Consider the following 15,397-nt stretch of genomic DNA (forward strand, 5'->3'; position numbering starts at 1 on the left):
ACTTTCAGACTCATTGTCAGAATTTTTTAAAAGCTCCAGAATTTCTGCATTTGTGAGTTGTCTCCTTTTGTAAGACATTGCTAATGCTACAGCTTAGCTCACTAGCTACATACATAAACAACAACACTGAATGGCTCAGAGTGGGAGTGAGAGGTTACGTGATTGACTGCCTGCATGCGCCATTTGTATCAATTAATCACTATCAGAAAAAAATTGGTGTGGTAACTATTGATATATTTACTGTATTATTCTCACGGTTTTCAATTCCCGGTGATAAATCATGCATTCCGATTCTTGCAGAGATTGTAATGGGCACATAGTGTGTGTGTGTAAAATACTTTTTTGAAGGTTGTACTGATTATGATGAGCTAAGCTAATTCCAGCTGTGTGTGTGGAGCCATGTTTGTTGACATACAATGCATTCTGGGTTTCACGTATTCGTCTGTCGGACCAAAGATGCTATAACAAAATGAGGTGAGTAAGGGTTCACAAATGTTTTGAGAACTTCAGGAAGTGAATGGTGGGATGTTAACGATGGTAGATGACACACCCCTTCAACATGCATGCTATAAACAGACCAAACTCATTTTGTCTTCTCTTATCTTTGGTTTCTGTGAGGAAAAAAAGCATGGCTGTGCCCTGAAACTAATCATTGTCAGATTACTTTCGAATTCTAGAAAGTGTTTTACTCAATTATTTTGATCAACGGTGAGCTCACCCGTGATGTGATTAATTATACATAGTAATTGCTATTAGCTAATTCATATTGTAGTTTGTCAGTCGAGAGTTGGAAAATATGACCACTTGTGTTGCGTCAATCTTTCCTCAGTTAGCGCTAGGACAGGTTAGGATGATTGTGTTATGCTATAGATACTTCTGTGAATATCTGAACATTGCACCCAAAAATAAACTGCTCACATTTTGGACATAACTTTGTAAGTACTGTGTTTGTGTAAATAGTTTCTGAAAAAAGTGTGGCCAGCTCAAATGCTGATTGTTGCGTCATTCGAAACAGGCCGTTCTAAATAAGCGTTCTAATCACACGGGTGTGATCGTACGCTTCAGGGACCACTGTAGAATAATCACACCTGTGTGATGGTACGTCTGAAAGGGTTAAGCTGCATCCCTGCTTCTTCTTCTCCCACCACCTCACCGCCACGGAGAGGAATTACGATGTGTGGAATCGGGAGCTTCAGACGGTGAAGATGGCATTGGAGGAATGGAGGCACTGGCTCGAAGGGAAGGAACATCCGTTCATTGTGTGGACTGACCACAAAAACCTTTAGTATCTCCGCACCGCCGTGTGCCTCAACTCCAGGCAGGCGAGATGGGCCCTGCTGTTTACCTGGTTCAACTTTTCACTCTCCTACCGGCTGGGGTCCAAGAACGTCAAGCCAGATGCCCTGTCTTGCCGCTATAACCCCACGGCTACCACCCCGGAGCCCGAGACCATCCTTCCCACCTCATGCCTGGCGACGGCACTCAGCTGGGGTATCAGGAAACAGGTCCGGAAGGCGCAGCGGTCCCAGCCAAATCCTGGGGGGGCCCAGATAACCGGATGTTCGTGCCTGACACTGTCCGCTATGTGGTCCTGGAGTGGGCCAATTCCTCCAGGCTTGCCTGTCACCCGGGCTCCCGGCAGACCCTGGCCTTCGTGCGACAACGCTTTTGGTGGCCTGCCATGGTTCCTGACATCGGTGCCTTTGTCGCTGCCTGCACGGTCTGTGTACGGAACAAGACCCCTCGACAAGCTCTGGTTGGCCTCCAACCTCTGCCCATCCCTCATCGCCCCTGGTCTCACATCTCCCTTGACACGGGTCTCCCCCTGTCTGATGGCAACACCGCCATCCTGACCGTGGTGGATCACCTTTCCAAGGCCGCCCCTTCATTCCTTTCTCCAAGTTACCCTCTGCCAAGGAGACAGCCCAGCTTATGGTGCAGCATGTCTTCCGGATCCATGGATTTCCCGTGGACATGGTCTCCGACCACGGCCCTCAGTTCTCGTCCCGGTTCTGGAAGGCGTTCTGCGCCCTCATTGGGTCGTCGGCCAGCCTGTCCTCCGGGTTCCACACCCAGTCTAACAGCCAGTCGGAGCGAGCCAACCAGGACCTCGACACCACCCTTTGCTGCCTGGTCTCCGACAAACCCCAGCACCTGGAGCCAGCAGGTGGTGTGGGTGGATTACGCCCGCAACATTTGAGTGTTCCCTGGGGTATCAGCCCCCGCTCTTCCCTGAGCAGGAAGAGGAGGTCAGCAAACCTTCTGCCCAGATGTTTGTCCGCCACTGACGTCATACCTGGAGGAGAGCCCGGGCGGCCCTCCTCAATAACAACTCCAGGTATCGACGACAAGCAGATCGCCATCAGACCCCGGCACCCCGGTATCGTCTCAGGCAGAAGGTATGGCTATCCACCCGGGATCTGCCCCTCTGGGTGGAGTCCCTCAAACTCTCCCCCTGGTTTATCGGCCCGTTTCCCATCTCCAAGATCATTAGCCCCTTTGCTGTTTGTCTTCTGTTGCCCCGTACCCTTCGTATACATCCCACCTTTCATGTGTCCAGAGTCAAACCCATGTCTCATAGTCATTTGTCTCCTGTTTCCATGCCCATCCCTCTCCCCCGTCTCATCGACGGCCAACCGGCTTACATGGTGAGGCGTCTCCTGAATGTTCGCCCTCAGGGCAGGGGATTCCAGTACCTGGTTGACTGGGAGGGTGATGGCCCGGAGGAGAGGTGCTGGGTCCCCACCAGGGACATCCAGGACCCAGGCCTCATTGCGGATTTTCAGACACCCCGGTCAACTAGGTAAGTTCCCAGGTAGGCCCCTAGTTGTTTTTTCTCTCGATCCTGACTAGTCTCCCAGTCCCTGTCGCTGAAAAACATCCCCACAGCATGATGCTGCCACCTCCATGCTTCACCGTAGGGATGGTGCCAGGTTTCCTCCAGACATTACGCTTGGCATTCAGGCCAAAGAGTTCAATCGTGGTTTCATCAGACCAGAGAATCTTGTTTCTCATGGTCTGAGAGTCTTTAGGAGCCTTTTGGCAAACTCCAAGCAGGCTGTCATGTGCCTTTTACTGAGGAGTGGCTTCCGTCTGGCCACTCTACCATAAAGGCCTGATTGGAGTGCTGCAGAGATGGTTGTCCTTCTGGAAGGTCCTCCCATCTTCACAGAGGAACTCTTGAGCTCTGTCAGGGTGACCATCGGGTTCTTGCTCACCTCCCTGACCAAGGCCCTTCTCCCCAGATTGCTCAGTTTGGCCTGTGCGACCAGCGCTAGGAAGAGTCTTGGTGGTTCCAAACTTCTTCCATTTAAAAAATTATGGAGGCCACTGTGTTCTTGGGGATCTTCAATGCTTTAATTGTTTGGTACCCTTCCTCGGATCTGTGCCTCGACACAATCCTGTCTCAGGGCTCTACTTGTGTTCCATGGACAATTCCTTCAACCTCATGGCTTGGTTTTTGTTCTGACATGAACTGTCAACAGTGGGACCTTATATAGATAGGAGTGTGCCTTTCCAAATCATGTCCAATCAATTTCATTTACCACAGGTGGACTCCAATCAAGTTGTGGAAACATCTCAAGGAGCAATGGAAACAGGATGCACCTGAGCTCAATTTCGTGTCTCATAGCAAAGGGTCTGAATACTTATGTAAATAAGGTATTTCAGTTTTTTTTTGTTTTGAGCAAAAAATTCTAAATGCCTGTTTTCACTTTGTCGTTATGGGGTATTGTGTGTATGTAGATTGAGGAAAATGTTTTATTTAAACCATTTAAAATAAGACAGTAACAAAACAAAATGTCGAAAAAGTCAAGGGGTCTGAATACTTTCCGAATGCACTGTATATGTCTATTTTGGATATTGATAGTCATTGATGCACTGAATTCACTATATTTGGTTAAGTGAAAGAGTGTACGCCAATTAATGAAATAATTCTGCAAATACAAAACATTTAAAAAGTGGCAATGGACACAAATTACATGTTTGTTATTTTTTTACTTTTTCATTTTATATCCATTACATTGATAATAATTTTATCTCCGGTACATGCAAAGTGAAAAACATAAGCAACTGTACACCTTCTTTTTTGACACATTTATTTCATAAGTGTTATTCACAATTACAGTATAAAGATCTTGAAATCCCCAAAAATGTCCAGTACAAAGACAGAAGGCAGAGAAAAGTCTGATAACTTAAATAAACATTACAGAGCAACGTGGCAAGAGCTACATTCTACAGTCAAGCTTTCTCAAAGCAATTTTTTGTTGTTGTTGCCGTTAAACAGAAACTCTCTCCACATTGGCTCCAGACACCACCCTCCAGATCTATTGTGGCTTCAAAAGTCAGCAGTTGAGGGAGATTGGAGAAGGGTATGGCACGCCTCTTCAGGTTGTATAGCTTTATTGATGCCCTGAATTAATTATTAAGTTAATAAGTTTAGATTTGCTTTGACAATCTTGTTGCCATTGCTTGACCCTCTGAAATGAAAAAAAAAAAAAACAGTGTTACAGTTAGTATTACAGTTTAGATAAAGTTATCCTAATGTGCATATAGAACTCCAACAATGGTACAAAGATTTCCATTACTCTCACCTGCATATTTCCACATTAAGCCACACATGAATTTGCGTTCCAGAGCAGAGTGGTAGATGATTTTCAACACATCTTTTGCCCTCTTATCCAACGCAGCGTTGAGTATTCTCTTGGACTCCAAGCTGGCAAGTGACCACCGCTACACCACATTATGTTTTTTTTCTCCATTGCTTCAATCTTTTTGTCGGTAGGCAAACAAATGCAATAAATAGTAGAAAAAGTAACGTGGCATATTTTCAAAACCATATTCAACACAATATGGCAAATGTAAAAACCAAATTTAAAAATGACTTTTCTGTCCTTGAAACCAAGTCTACCACTTTGGTTTCTCCTCCAGAAGTTTCAAGTTGCATAACCTTAGTTCAAAATTGCATAACCTTCTGCTATCTATGCCTGACCATACTGTGATACCCTGCCATTAGATTTGGTCCTGTAGCTCCTTATTACACCCACCACTGTTCACTCTGAGGAACTTAGTCTACACTTTCTGACAGACGCCAAATAAACTGAATACATGTCACGATCGTGTGGAGGAGAGACGGACCAAGGCACAGCGGGATATGAATACATCTTCTTTTATTAGAACGACGAAGATGAACACGAAACGAAACACTTAAACTATACAAAAACAACGAACGACCGTGAAGCTACAAACGAAAGTGCACACACAAGCTACTTACGTTCAACATAGACAATTACCCACAAACACCTAAAGCCTATGGCTACCTTAAATATGGCTCCCAATCAGAGACAACAATAACCAGCTGTCTCTGATTGAGAACCAAATCAGGCAACCATAGACTTTCCTAAACACCTACACTCAACCATAGACATACCTAGACACATACACTCAACACAAACCCATACACTACAACCAACACCCCCTATACCATATAATCACCCAAAACACACACATACCCCATGTCACACCCTGACCTAACTAAAATAATAAAGAAAACAAATAATACTAAGGCCAGGGCGTGACAATACACACTAATTTATGACACTTTCAATTGTAAAGCCCCAGTCTACCACTCTAAACTCCTCAAGTCAGTCTATGGTACTAATGGCATCATCCTTTGTGTCTACACATCCCAAACGAACTATGTTTTCAAAAGCATTTATACATTCAGCTGCTACAGACTGAATATTTCATCAACATGACTTATATCTTGACACAAGGCGAGAACCAGATGCAGACACAGGAGGCAGATGGTTGGAGTCTTACAATATTTATTAATCCAATAGGGTAAGGCAAGAGAATGGTTGTGGCAGGAAAGTAGTCCAGAGTCAGGCAGGGGTCAAAACAGGGAAGAGTATCAAAAAGAGAATAGCAAAAGGAGTACGGGAAAAACACGCTGGTTGACTTGACTAACATACAAGACGAACTGGCACAGAGAGACAGGCAACACAGCGATAAATACACTGGGTAAAATAAGCGACACCTGGAGGGGGTGGAGACAATAACAGGAACAGGTGAAGCAGGTCAGCGAAGCCTTAACTTCTCTAGGGTAGGGGGCAGCATTCGGAATTTTGGATGAAATGCATGCCCAAATTAAACTGCCTACTTCTCAAGCCCAGAAGATATGATATGCATATAACTGGTATATTTGGATAGAAAACACTCTAAAGTTTCCAAAACTGTTAAAATAGTGTCTGTGAGTATAACAGAACTGATTTGGCAGGCAAAAACCTGAGAAAAATCCATACAGGAAGTATTTTTTGGGGGGGTTTTGTAGTTTTCTATTCAATTCCATTACAGTATCTATTGACTTAGAACTCAAATTGCAGTTTCTATGCCTTCCACTAGATGTCAACAGTCTTTAGAAATTGTTTCAGGCTTGTATTCTGAGAAATTAGGAAGTAAGAGCAGTCTGAATGAGTGGACCCTAAAGTGTCACAGAGCTTTTTCATGCGCGAGACCGAGAGAGTGCCTTTCTTGTTTACCTTTTACATTGACGACGTTATTGTCCGGTTGATATATTATCGATTATTTAGGCTAAAAACAACCTGAGGATTGAATATAAACATCGTTTGACATGTTTCTATGAACTTTACGGATACAATTTGGATTTTTTTGTCTTCCTGTTTTGACTGCGTTTGAGCCTGTGGATTACTGAAGAAAACGCGCAAACAAAACGGAGGCTTTTAGATATAAAGAGACTTTATCGAACAAAAGGAACATTTATTGAGTAAATGAATGTCTGCTGAGTGCAACCATATGAAGATCATCAAAGGTAAGGGATTAATTTTATCTCTATTTCTGACTTGTGTAACTGTTCTACTTGGCTGGTTACTGTTTGTAATGATTTGTCTAGTGGGCTATGTTCTCAAATAATCGTAACGTATGCTTTCGCCGTAAAGCATTTTAAAAATCTGACACCGTGGTTGGATTCACAAGAAGTTAATCTTTAAACCTATGTAAAATATGTTTTGTTTTCTGAATTTATAATGAGTATATTTGAATTTGGCACCCAGCAGTTTCACTGGCTGTTGAAGAGGTGGGACGCTAACGTCTCACGTACCCAAGAGCGTTTAAGAAACCATGTTCTTCTGTGGGAATTTCAGTACTTCAGCATAACATTTTCCACAGGTTTCGTCATGATTCTATATAAAGTCAAGTTCTCAAAATATTCAGAGAACATTAGAAACAACTGAAAAACAGCTTCTATGTCAAGACCCTCAGACTGTTGAATAGCCATAACTAGCCAGCTACCACGCAGTAACTCAACCCTGCACCTTAGTAGCTGCTGCCCTATATCCATAGACATGGAATCACTGGTCACTTTAATAATGGAACACTAGTCACTTAAATAATGTTTACATACTGCTTTACTCATTTTATATGTATATACTGTTCTATTCTACTGTATTTTAGTCAATGCCCCTCCGACATTGCTTGTCCTCATGTTTACACTACCGTTCAAAAGTTTGGAGTCACTTAGAACTGTCCTTGTTTTTGAAAGAAAAGCACATTTTTCGTCCATTAAAATAACATCAAATTGGTCAGAAATAGAGTGTAGACATTGTTTATGTTGTAAATTACTATTCTAGCTGAAAATGGCAGATTTGTAATGGAATATCTACATAGGCGTACAGAGGCCCATTATCAGCAACCATCACTCCTGTGTTCCAATGGCACATTGTGTTAGCTAATCCAAGTTTATACTTTTAAAAGGCTAATTGATCATTAGAAAACCCTTTTGCAATTATGTTAGCACAGCTGAAAACTGTTGTGCTGACTAAAGAATCAATAAAACTGGCCTTCTTTAGACTAGTTGAGTATCTGGAGCATCAGCATTTGTGGGTTCGATTACAGGCTTAAAATGGCCAGAAACAAAGACCTTTCTTCTGAAACGTGTCAGTCTATTCTCGTTCTGAGAAATGAAGGCCATTCCATGCGAGAACTTGCCATGAAACTGAAGATCTCATACAACGCTGTGTACTACTCCCTTCACAGAACAGCGCAAACTGGCTCTAACCAGAATAGAAAGAGGAGTGGGAGGCCCCAGTGCACAACTGAGCAAGAGGACAAGTACATTAGAGTGTCTAGTTTGAGAAACAGATGCCTCACAAGTCCTCAACTGGCAGCTTCATGAAATAGTACCCGCAAAACACCAGTGTCAACGTCCACAGTGAAGAGGCAACTCCGGGATGCTGGCCTTCTAGACAGAGTTGCAAAGAAAAAGCCATATCTCAGACTGGCCAATAAAAAAAAAAGAGATTAAGATGGGCAAAATAACACATACAGTGGACAGAGGAACTCTGCCTAGAAGGGGAACCAGAAGCTGTTCTCTGTGGCTCAGTTGGTAGAGCATGACGCATTCAACGCCAGGATCATGGATTCGAATCCCAATGGGTCCACTCATACGGAAAATGCATGCAGAGATGCTTCAGATAAAAGCGTCAGCTAAATGGCATATATTACTTTACATATATTTGTGCTGCTCCGTCTCAAGTGTTTCAGGGTCAACAGACCCGGCCTGGTTACCATCTACACCACCAACTTTAGGCCTGTACTACATTACAGCGTCCCGGCATGGCACTCCTATCTCACCTCAACCAGTGAATACAGAAGCGAGCATGCTGGAATATCCTTGGACCATGACAAAGTAGCTACACATCAGCACACTCAACCTCTGCCCATCATCTCCTCCAGTCTGACAACAGGAACATCTTGCCACAACCAATCATCACAACCTCTGGATGAAAAACAGACCTGTCAAAGAACTGAACGATCTCAAAGATCATCTATCTCCTACATCCGGAATAGGCAACCCTGTTCCTGGAGTACTGCAGAATTTTGTTTGAACCACGCACCACACCTGACCAACTGAGCCAATTGATCAGTTCAGTGATTGCCTAAATTCAACACACCTGGTGTTCGAGGTGAGTTAAATCAAAAACAGGACCAGGGTTGTCTACGCTTGCCCTAGATGAACGCCAACTCCAAACAACATCCACAACAATAGTTCCCTAAATGTATTGTGATGGACATTTTATACTTGTGCTTTTCTATTTACCAATTTCTATGTTCCATGTTTGTGCTTTTCTATAAACCAATTTCCGTGTGCATGCAAATGACTTACTGAACGAATCCACACTATCAGTAGCTACAATTTGGCAGTACGCCCAGACCTTGTTTTGAGAATGAACGAATGAACGATATCTCAGTCAAGGTCTCAGCTAATAGAGAAGAAGCCTCATGAGGTATTGGTCTGTCACATGTTATGAACCAGTATTAGTCAGTCACATGAAACAAAATGGTAATGATGAATTAGTTATGCTAAATCATGCGAATATAAATTGTCTGTGTATAGCCATATATAAGACAACTGCTGGGACTGCCCCAGCAGAGCTTCTGACAGACGTTCACCATGGTGCATTAGGTTTGTTGGAACCTCTACAGTGCACTGACAATAAACAATGATTCATTTAAGATTGACTTTGTGTCCCTAGTGGTAATTTCCACGACAATTTGGCGTCACAAACTAATGATTGATTCTGCCTTTGGAGCATTCCAGTGGGGGTCTGCGAGGAAAACCTGTGGCGCATTTTATGAAGCGTGAGGGGAGTTCTTATCTGACCAAAAGACAACGAGACCCCCCCAGAACAGACCCTTACTGTGAGCTGCCCAGGAGGAGACATATCATCCGTGAACAATTGAGGGATGGTGTAACGTGTGCGCTGGGAGTCTGGAAGCAAGTTCAGGGAGCGAGTGTTTTAATAAATAAACGTAACACAAAACAAGAAAACACGAACAACACGCAGACATGACACTAGAACAGAAACAATAAGGCCTGGGGAAGGAACCAAAGGGAGTGACATATATAAGGAAGGTAATCAGGGAGGTGATGGAGTCCAGGTGAGTCTGAAGACGCGCAGGTACGCATAACGATGGTGACAGGTGTGTGCCATAAGGAGCAGCCTGGTGACCTAGAGGCCAAAGAGGGAGCACACGTGACAGACGGTAACGGATTTCAGTAAGTCAATTTAAATGAATCTGTGTAAAAAGAAAACAAATTATTAAAAAGAAAGTCAAGGCGAGTAACGCATAAAAAGGCATCCATAGTCTTACAGAGAGAAGGTTATTCACTAGTTTTATGAGAAAACTAGTGCGAGCGCGTAACGGTACCATGGAAAGCCCCGCTGACAACTGTCTGCATTTAGAAGAAATGTCTATGTGGTCTGCAGCCACTACAAAATAACATGAGGTATTTTTGAATCCGGGTGTTATTTATATACAGTTGAAGTCGGAAGTTTAAATACACTTATTTTGGAGTCATTAAAACTCGCTTTTCAACCACTCCACAAACTTCTTGTTCACAAACTATAGTTTTGGCAAGTCGGTTAGGACATCTACTTTGTACATGACAAGTAATCTTTCCAACAATTGTTTACAGACAGATTATTTCACTTATAATTCACTGTATCACAATTCCAGTGGGTCAGAAGTTTACATACACTAAGTTCGCTGTGCCTTTAAACAGCTTGGAAAATTCCAGAAAATGATGTCATGGCTTTAGAAGCTTCTGATAGGCAAATTGACATAATTTGAGTCAATTGGAGGTTGACTCAGTTTCCCAAAGTAGTAAGCGAAAACAAGCATAGTATTCGCATTAATAAAAAATAAAAAAATAACCTAAAGCTACTATTATATTATAATTATTTTGATGACAACCTGGTTGATTAACAATATTGGGTTGTTAACACGTTTTTTATATATATAAATACATTTGGGACACAAAAAAGGCAGTGTAGAACATCCATCATGCATTGCTCCAATAACTGTCAAAAGATTGTTCCGAAGTTTACCCCACCAAAATGTAATTTCATATGAATGAATTCTTACAAAAATTTGCCTTTTCCAAACAAATTAAGTCGCACAAAAACAGACGGAATCTGCTGCACTACTTTTTGTAGATATTTGCACAAATTGAGTGTGAGATTGTGTTGCAACGTCAGTGAACAGCATGCAGACAAAACTGACCATTCTGAATATTTCTAATAGAATTGCTGGAAAACACAGTTTGGAAAGCAAATGGCTCCTGCTGAAAAGAGAAGAGTCTAATCCGTATGCTATAGCTACCAAAACATTTGATCAACTTCCAAATATTGTTTTACAAAGTAAAACAAGTGAGAGATTGGCTTTTCGCACTAAGGTGACTGGTATCACCAGCGATTGAGCTGCGCGTCATTGGGTGAGTCAGTGAAACTGGAAAGCATTTTTAGGACTATAATTTCCTCCTTATATTGTAGCTTACAATATTTGCGTCTCCACCACAGGAGGTAGGTGGCACCTTAATTGGGGAGGAGGGGCTCATAGTAATGGCTGAAACGGTATGAATGAAATGGTTTAAACTCATCCATGTTTGATACCATTACATTTACTCCATTACAGCCATTATTATGAGCCATCCTCCCCTCAGCAGCCTCCTGTGGTCTCCACACACACCTAAGTCTAGACTATTTATGAATTCAAGACAAGGTCGTTTTTATTGATCTCAGATTCTCAGTGTCAAAGTAGCCTGTCATTTCAATAATTTGTGTGCTATAAAAAATAATCATGTTTTTATGTTTGTGCTCATCTAATAACCAATTTCTGTGTTCCCTGACCTGTCCCTGACCTGTTCACCGGACGTGCTACCTGTCCCAGACCTGCTGTTTTAAACTCTCTAGAGACAGCAGGAGCGGTAGAGATACTCTTAATGATCGGCTATGAAAAGCCAACTGACATTTACTCCTGAGGTGCTGACTTGTTGCACCCTCGACAACTACTGTGATTATTATTATTATTTGACCATGCTGGTCATTTATGAACATTTTAACATCTTGGCCATGTTCTGTTATAATCTCCACCCGGTACAGCCAGAAGAGGACTGGTCACCCATCATCATAGCCTGGTTCCTCTCTAGGTTTCTTCCTAGGTTTTGGCCTTTCTAGGGAGTTTTTCCTAGCCACCGTGCTTCTACACCTGCATTGCTTGCTGTTTGGGGTTTTANAGACCTGCTGTTTTCAACTCTCTAGAGACAGCAGGAACGGTAGAGATACTCTTAATGATCGGCTCTGAAAAGCCAACTGACATTTACTCCTGAGGTGCTGACTTGTTGCACCCTCAACAATTACTGTGATTATTATTATTTGACCATGCTGGTCATTTATGAACATTTGAACATCTTGGCCATGTTCTGTTATAATCTCCACCCGGCACAGCCAGAAGAGGACTGGTCACCCCTCATAGCCTGGTTCCTCTCTAGGTTTCTTCCTAGGTTTTGGCCTTTCTAGGGAGTTTTTCCTAGCCACCGTGCTTCTACACCTGCATTGCTTGTTGTTTGGGGTTTTAGGCCTGGTTTCTGGTCAGCACTTTGTGATATCAGCTGATGTAAGAAGGGCTATATAAATAAATGTGATTTGATTTGATTTGTTCGATGTTTGTGCTTTTCTAATAACTCATTTCTGTGTTCATGCATGCGACTGATTGAACGACTCCTCACTATCAGTATCTGCAATTTGGCAGTACACCCAGACCCTTGTTTTGAGAACAAAGATATCTCACTTTCAAGGTCTCAGCTTAGAGAGAAGAAGCCTCGTGGGGTATTGGTCTGTCACAAGCATGAACCAGCATTGGTCGGTCACATGAATGAAGCAAACGTTAATAATTAATTAATTATGAATGATGAATAAGCTAAATCATGCAAATATAACTTGTCTGTAGTATATAAGAGAACTAACGGGACTACCCCAGAAGAGCTCCTGACAGACATTCACTATGCTACATCAAGTTTGTTGGAAACGCTCCAGTTAACTGTTAATAAACAATGATTCATTTAAGATTGACTTCGAGTGTGCCCAGGGTAGAATTTCCCCGACACAGTCTCCAGTCATGTAAAATGCATGAAATATGTTTATAAAAAGGACACATTTTTTCTGGGATCCGAGGCTACTAGAAATGTTCCCCATGTGTGCAACTTCTGTAAGTGCCTCAACTCTTTTGCTCTATTCCACTACGCAAATGCGATGATATGCATGCTATGGATTATTATATAGGCAAAAAAAATTCTAATGTGTTCCTGTACCGCAGAGCTCCCCAGGTCTGCATCTGGGTCTTATCCTGAGTTGTGTTAGTCTGCATGCTGCTTTTGTTGTGATCTAACTCCCTCTTCATCTGAATTGAAACAACACCAAATACATTAATAAGAATTAGCATAGTCAGTCAGTAACTTAGTTAACTAATGAAACACTCATCTAAATGTGCAAAAGCATATTCAGCCAAATTATACCAAAACAACACAGCCTATTTGCAGTCAAATCAAGAAGGGCATTTTTCTTGCCAACTTTTTCAGTCACCAGTGCATCATTAAACAGGCAGGGAACAAAGTAGTTTGACAAAAAGTGTTCACAAATCAAATCAAATGTTATTGGTCACATATACATTCATTGTGGGTGTGGTCCTAGCTCCAACAGTGCAGTAATATCTAACAATTCACAACAATACACACAAATCTCAAAGTAAAAGAATGGAACAAAGAAATATATAAATATTAGGATGAGCAACGTCAGAGTAGAATACAGTATGTACATACCGTATGTAAACATTATTAAAGTGACCAGTGATTCCATGTCTATGTACAAAGGGCAGCAGCCTCCAAGGTGCAGGGTTGAGTAACCGGGTGGTAGCCGGCTAGTGACAATGACTAAGTTCAGGGGAGGTTACTGGGTGGAGGCTGGCTAGTGATGGCTATTTAACAGTCTGATGACCTTGAGATAGAGGCTGTTTTTCTGTCTCCCGGACCCAGCTTCGATGCACCTGTACTGAACTTGCCTTCTGGATGATTGCAGGTTGAACAGGACGTGGCTCAGGTGGTTGATGTCCTTGATGATCTTTTTGGCCTTCCTGTGATCTCTTTGGCCTTCCTGGAGGGCAGGCAATGTGACCCCGGCGATGCGTTGGGCAGACCGCACTACCCTCTGGAGAGCCCTGCGTTTGCGGGCGGTGGAGTTGCTGTACCAGACGGTGATACAGCCCGACAGAATGCTCTTAATGGTGCATCTGTAAAAGTTTCTTAAGGTTTTAGGGGCCAAGCCTCCTGAGGTTGAAGAGGCTTTGTTGCCCCTTATTCTGTGTGGGTGGACCATTTCAGATTATCAGTGATGTGTACGCCAAGGAACTTTTCACTTTCTCCACTGTGGTCCCTTCAATGTGGATGGGGCTTGCTCCCACTGCTGTCTCCTGAAGTCCACGATCAGCTCCTTCGTTTTGTTGACAGTGATGGAGAGATTATTTTCCTGGCACCACTCCGCCAGGGCCCTCACCTCCTCCCTGTAGGCTGTCTTGTCATTGTTAGTAATCTGGCCTACTATTGTTCTGTCGTCTGCAAACTTGATGATTGAGTTGGAGGCGTGCGTGGCCATGCAGTCATTGGTGAACAGGGAGTAGAGGAGGGGGCTGAGCATGCACCCTTGTGGGGCCCCTGTGTTGAGGATCAGCATAGTGGAGGGGTTGTTTCCTACATTCACCACCTGGGGGCGACTGGTCGGGAAGTCCAGGACACAGTTGCACAGGGCGGGGTTCAGACCAAGGGCCCAGAGCTTAATGATGAGCTTGGAGGGAACTATGGTGTTGAAGGCTGACCTGTAGTCAATGAACAGCATTCTTACATAGGTATTCCAGATGGGACAGGGCAGTGTGCAGTGCGATGGCGATTGCATCGTATGTGGATCTATTGTCTGTGGATCTATTGTGGCGGTATGCAAATTGAAGTGAGTCTAGGGTGCCAGGACTCATGGACATGGGAGGAGATCCTGGACGGCAAAGGACCCTGGGCTCAGCCAGGGGAATATCGCCGTCCCAAGGCGGAGCTGGAGGCAGCRAAGGCAGAGAGGCGCTGGWATGAGGAGGCAGCGCGGCGACGCGGTTGGGAGCCCGAGAGTCAGACCCAAAAATTTCTTGGGGGGGGAACACGAGGAGTGTGGCAAAGCCGGGTAGGATACCTGAGCCAACTCCCCGTGCTTACCGTGGAGTGAGAGGGCRTCGTACTGGTCAGACACCRTGTTATGCGGTRRAGCGCACGGTGTCCCCAGTACGCGTRCTTAGCCCAGTGCGGGCTATTCCACCTTGCCGCACTGGGAGGGCTAGGTTTGCAGGCTCGAAGCCAGGTGGCATGTCATGTAAGCCGGCCCCAAGCACGATCTGGCCTGCCGATATTTTTTATTTTTTCGTCTCTCGGTGCCGGCGGTACATAGGCAACCAGCCTTAAGGTTGGCTGTCCCGGTTCGCCTGCAATAGCCCAGTGCGGGTTATTCCA

General features: G+C 43.7%; 1 long non-coding RNA gene across 1 annotated transcript; it reads right to left on the reverse strand.

Moving 5' to 3' along the window:
* Nucleotides 1–4,059: 4,059 nt before the first annotated feature.
* On the reverse strand, nucleotides 4,060–5,286 carry LOC111975426 (uncharacterized). The gene is made up of 3 exons (XR_002878844.2): nucleotides 5,273–5,286; nucleotides 4,593–4,769; nucleotides 4,060–4,478 (listed from the first exon to the last, which is right to left on the reverse strand). It is a non-coding gene; the product is annotated as an uncharacterized lncRNA (long non-coding RNA).
* Nucleotides 5,287–15,397: the final 10,111 nt, after the last annotated feature.

Source organism: Salvelinus sp. IW2-2015, linkage group LG16 (assembly GCF_002910315.2).
Source record: "Salvelinus sp. IW2-2015 linkage group LG16, ASM291031v2, whole genome shotgun sequence".
Classification (NCBI taxonomy): domain Eukaryota; kingdom Metazoa; phylum Chordata; class Actinopteri; order Salmoniformes; family Salmonidae; genus Salvelinus; species Salvelinus sp. IW2-2015.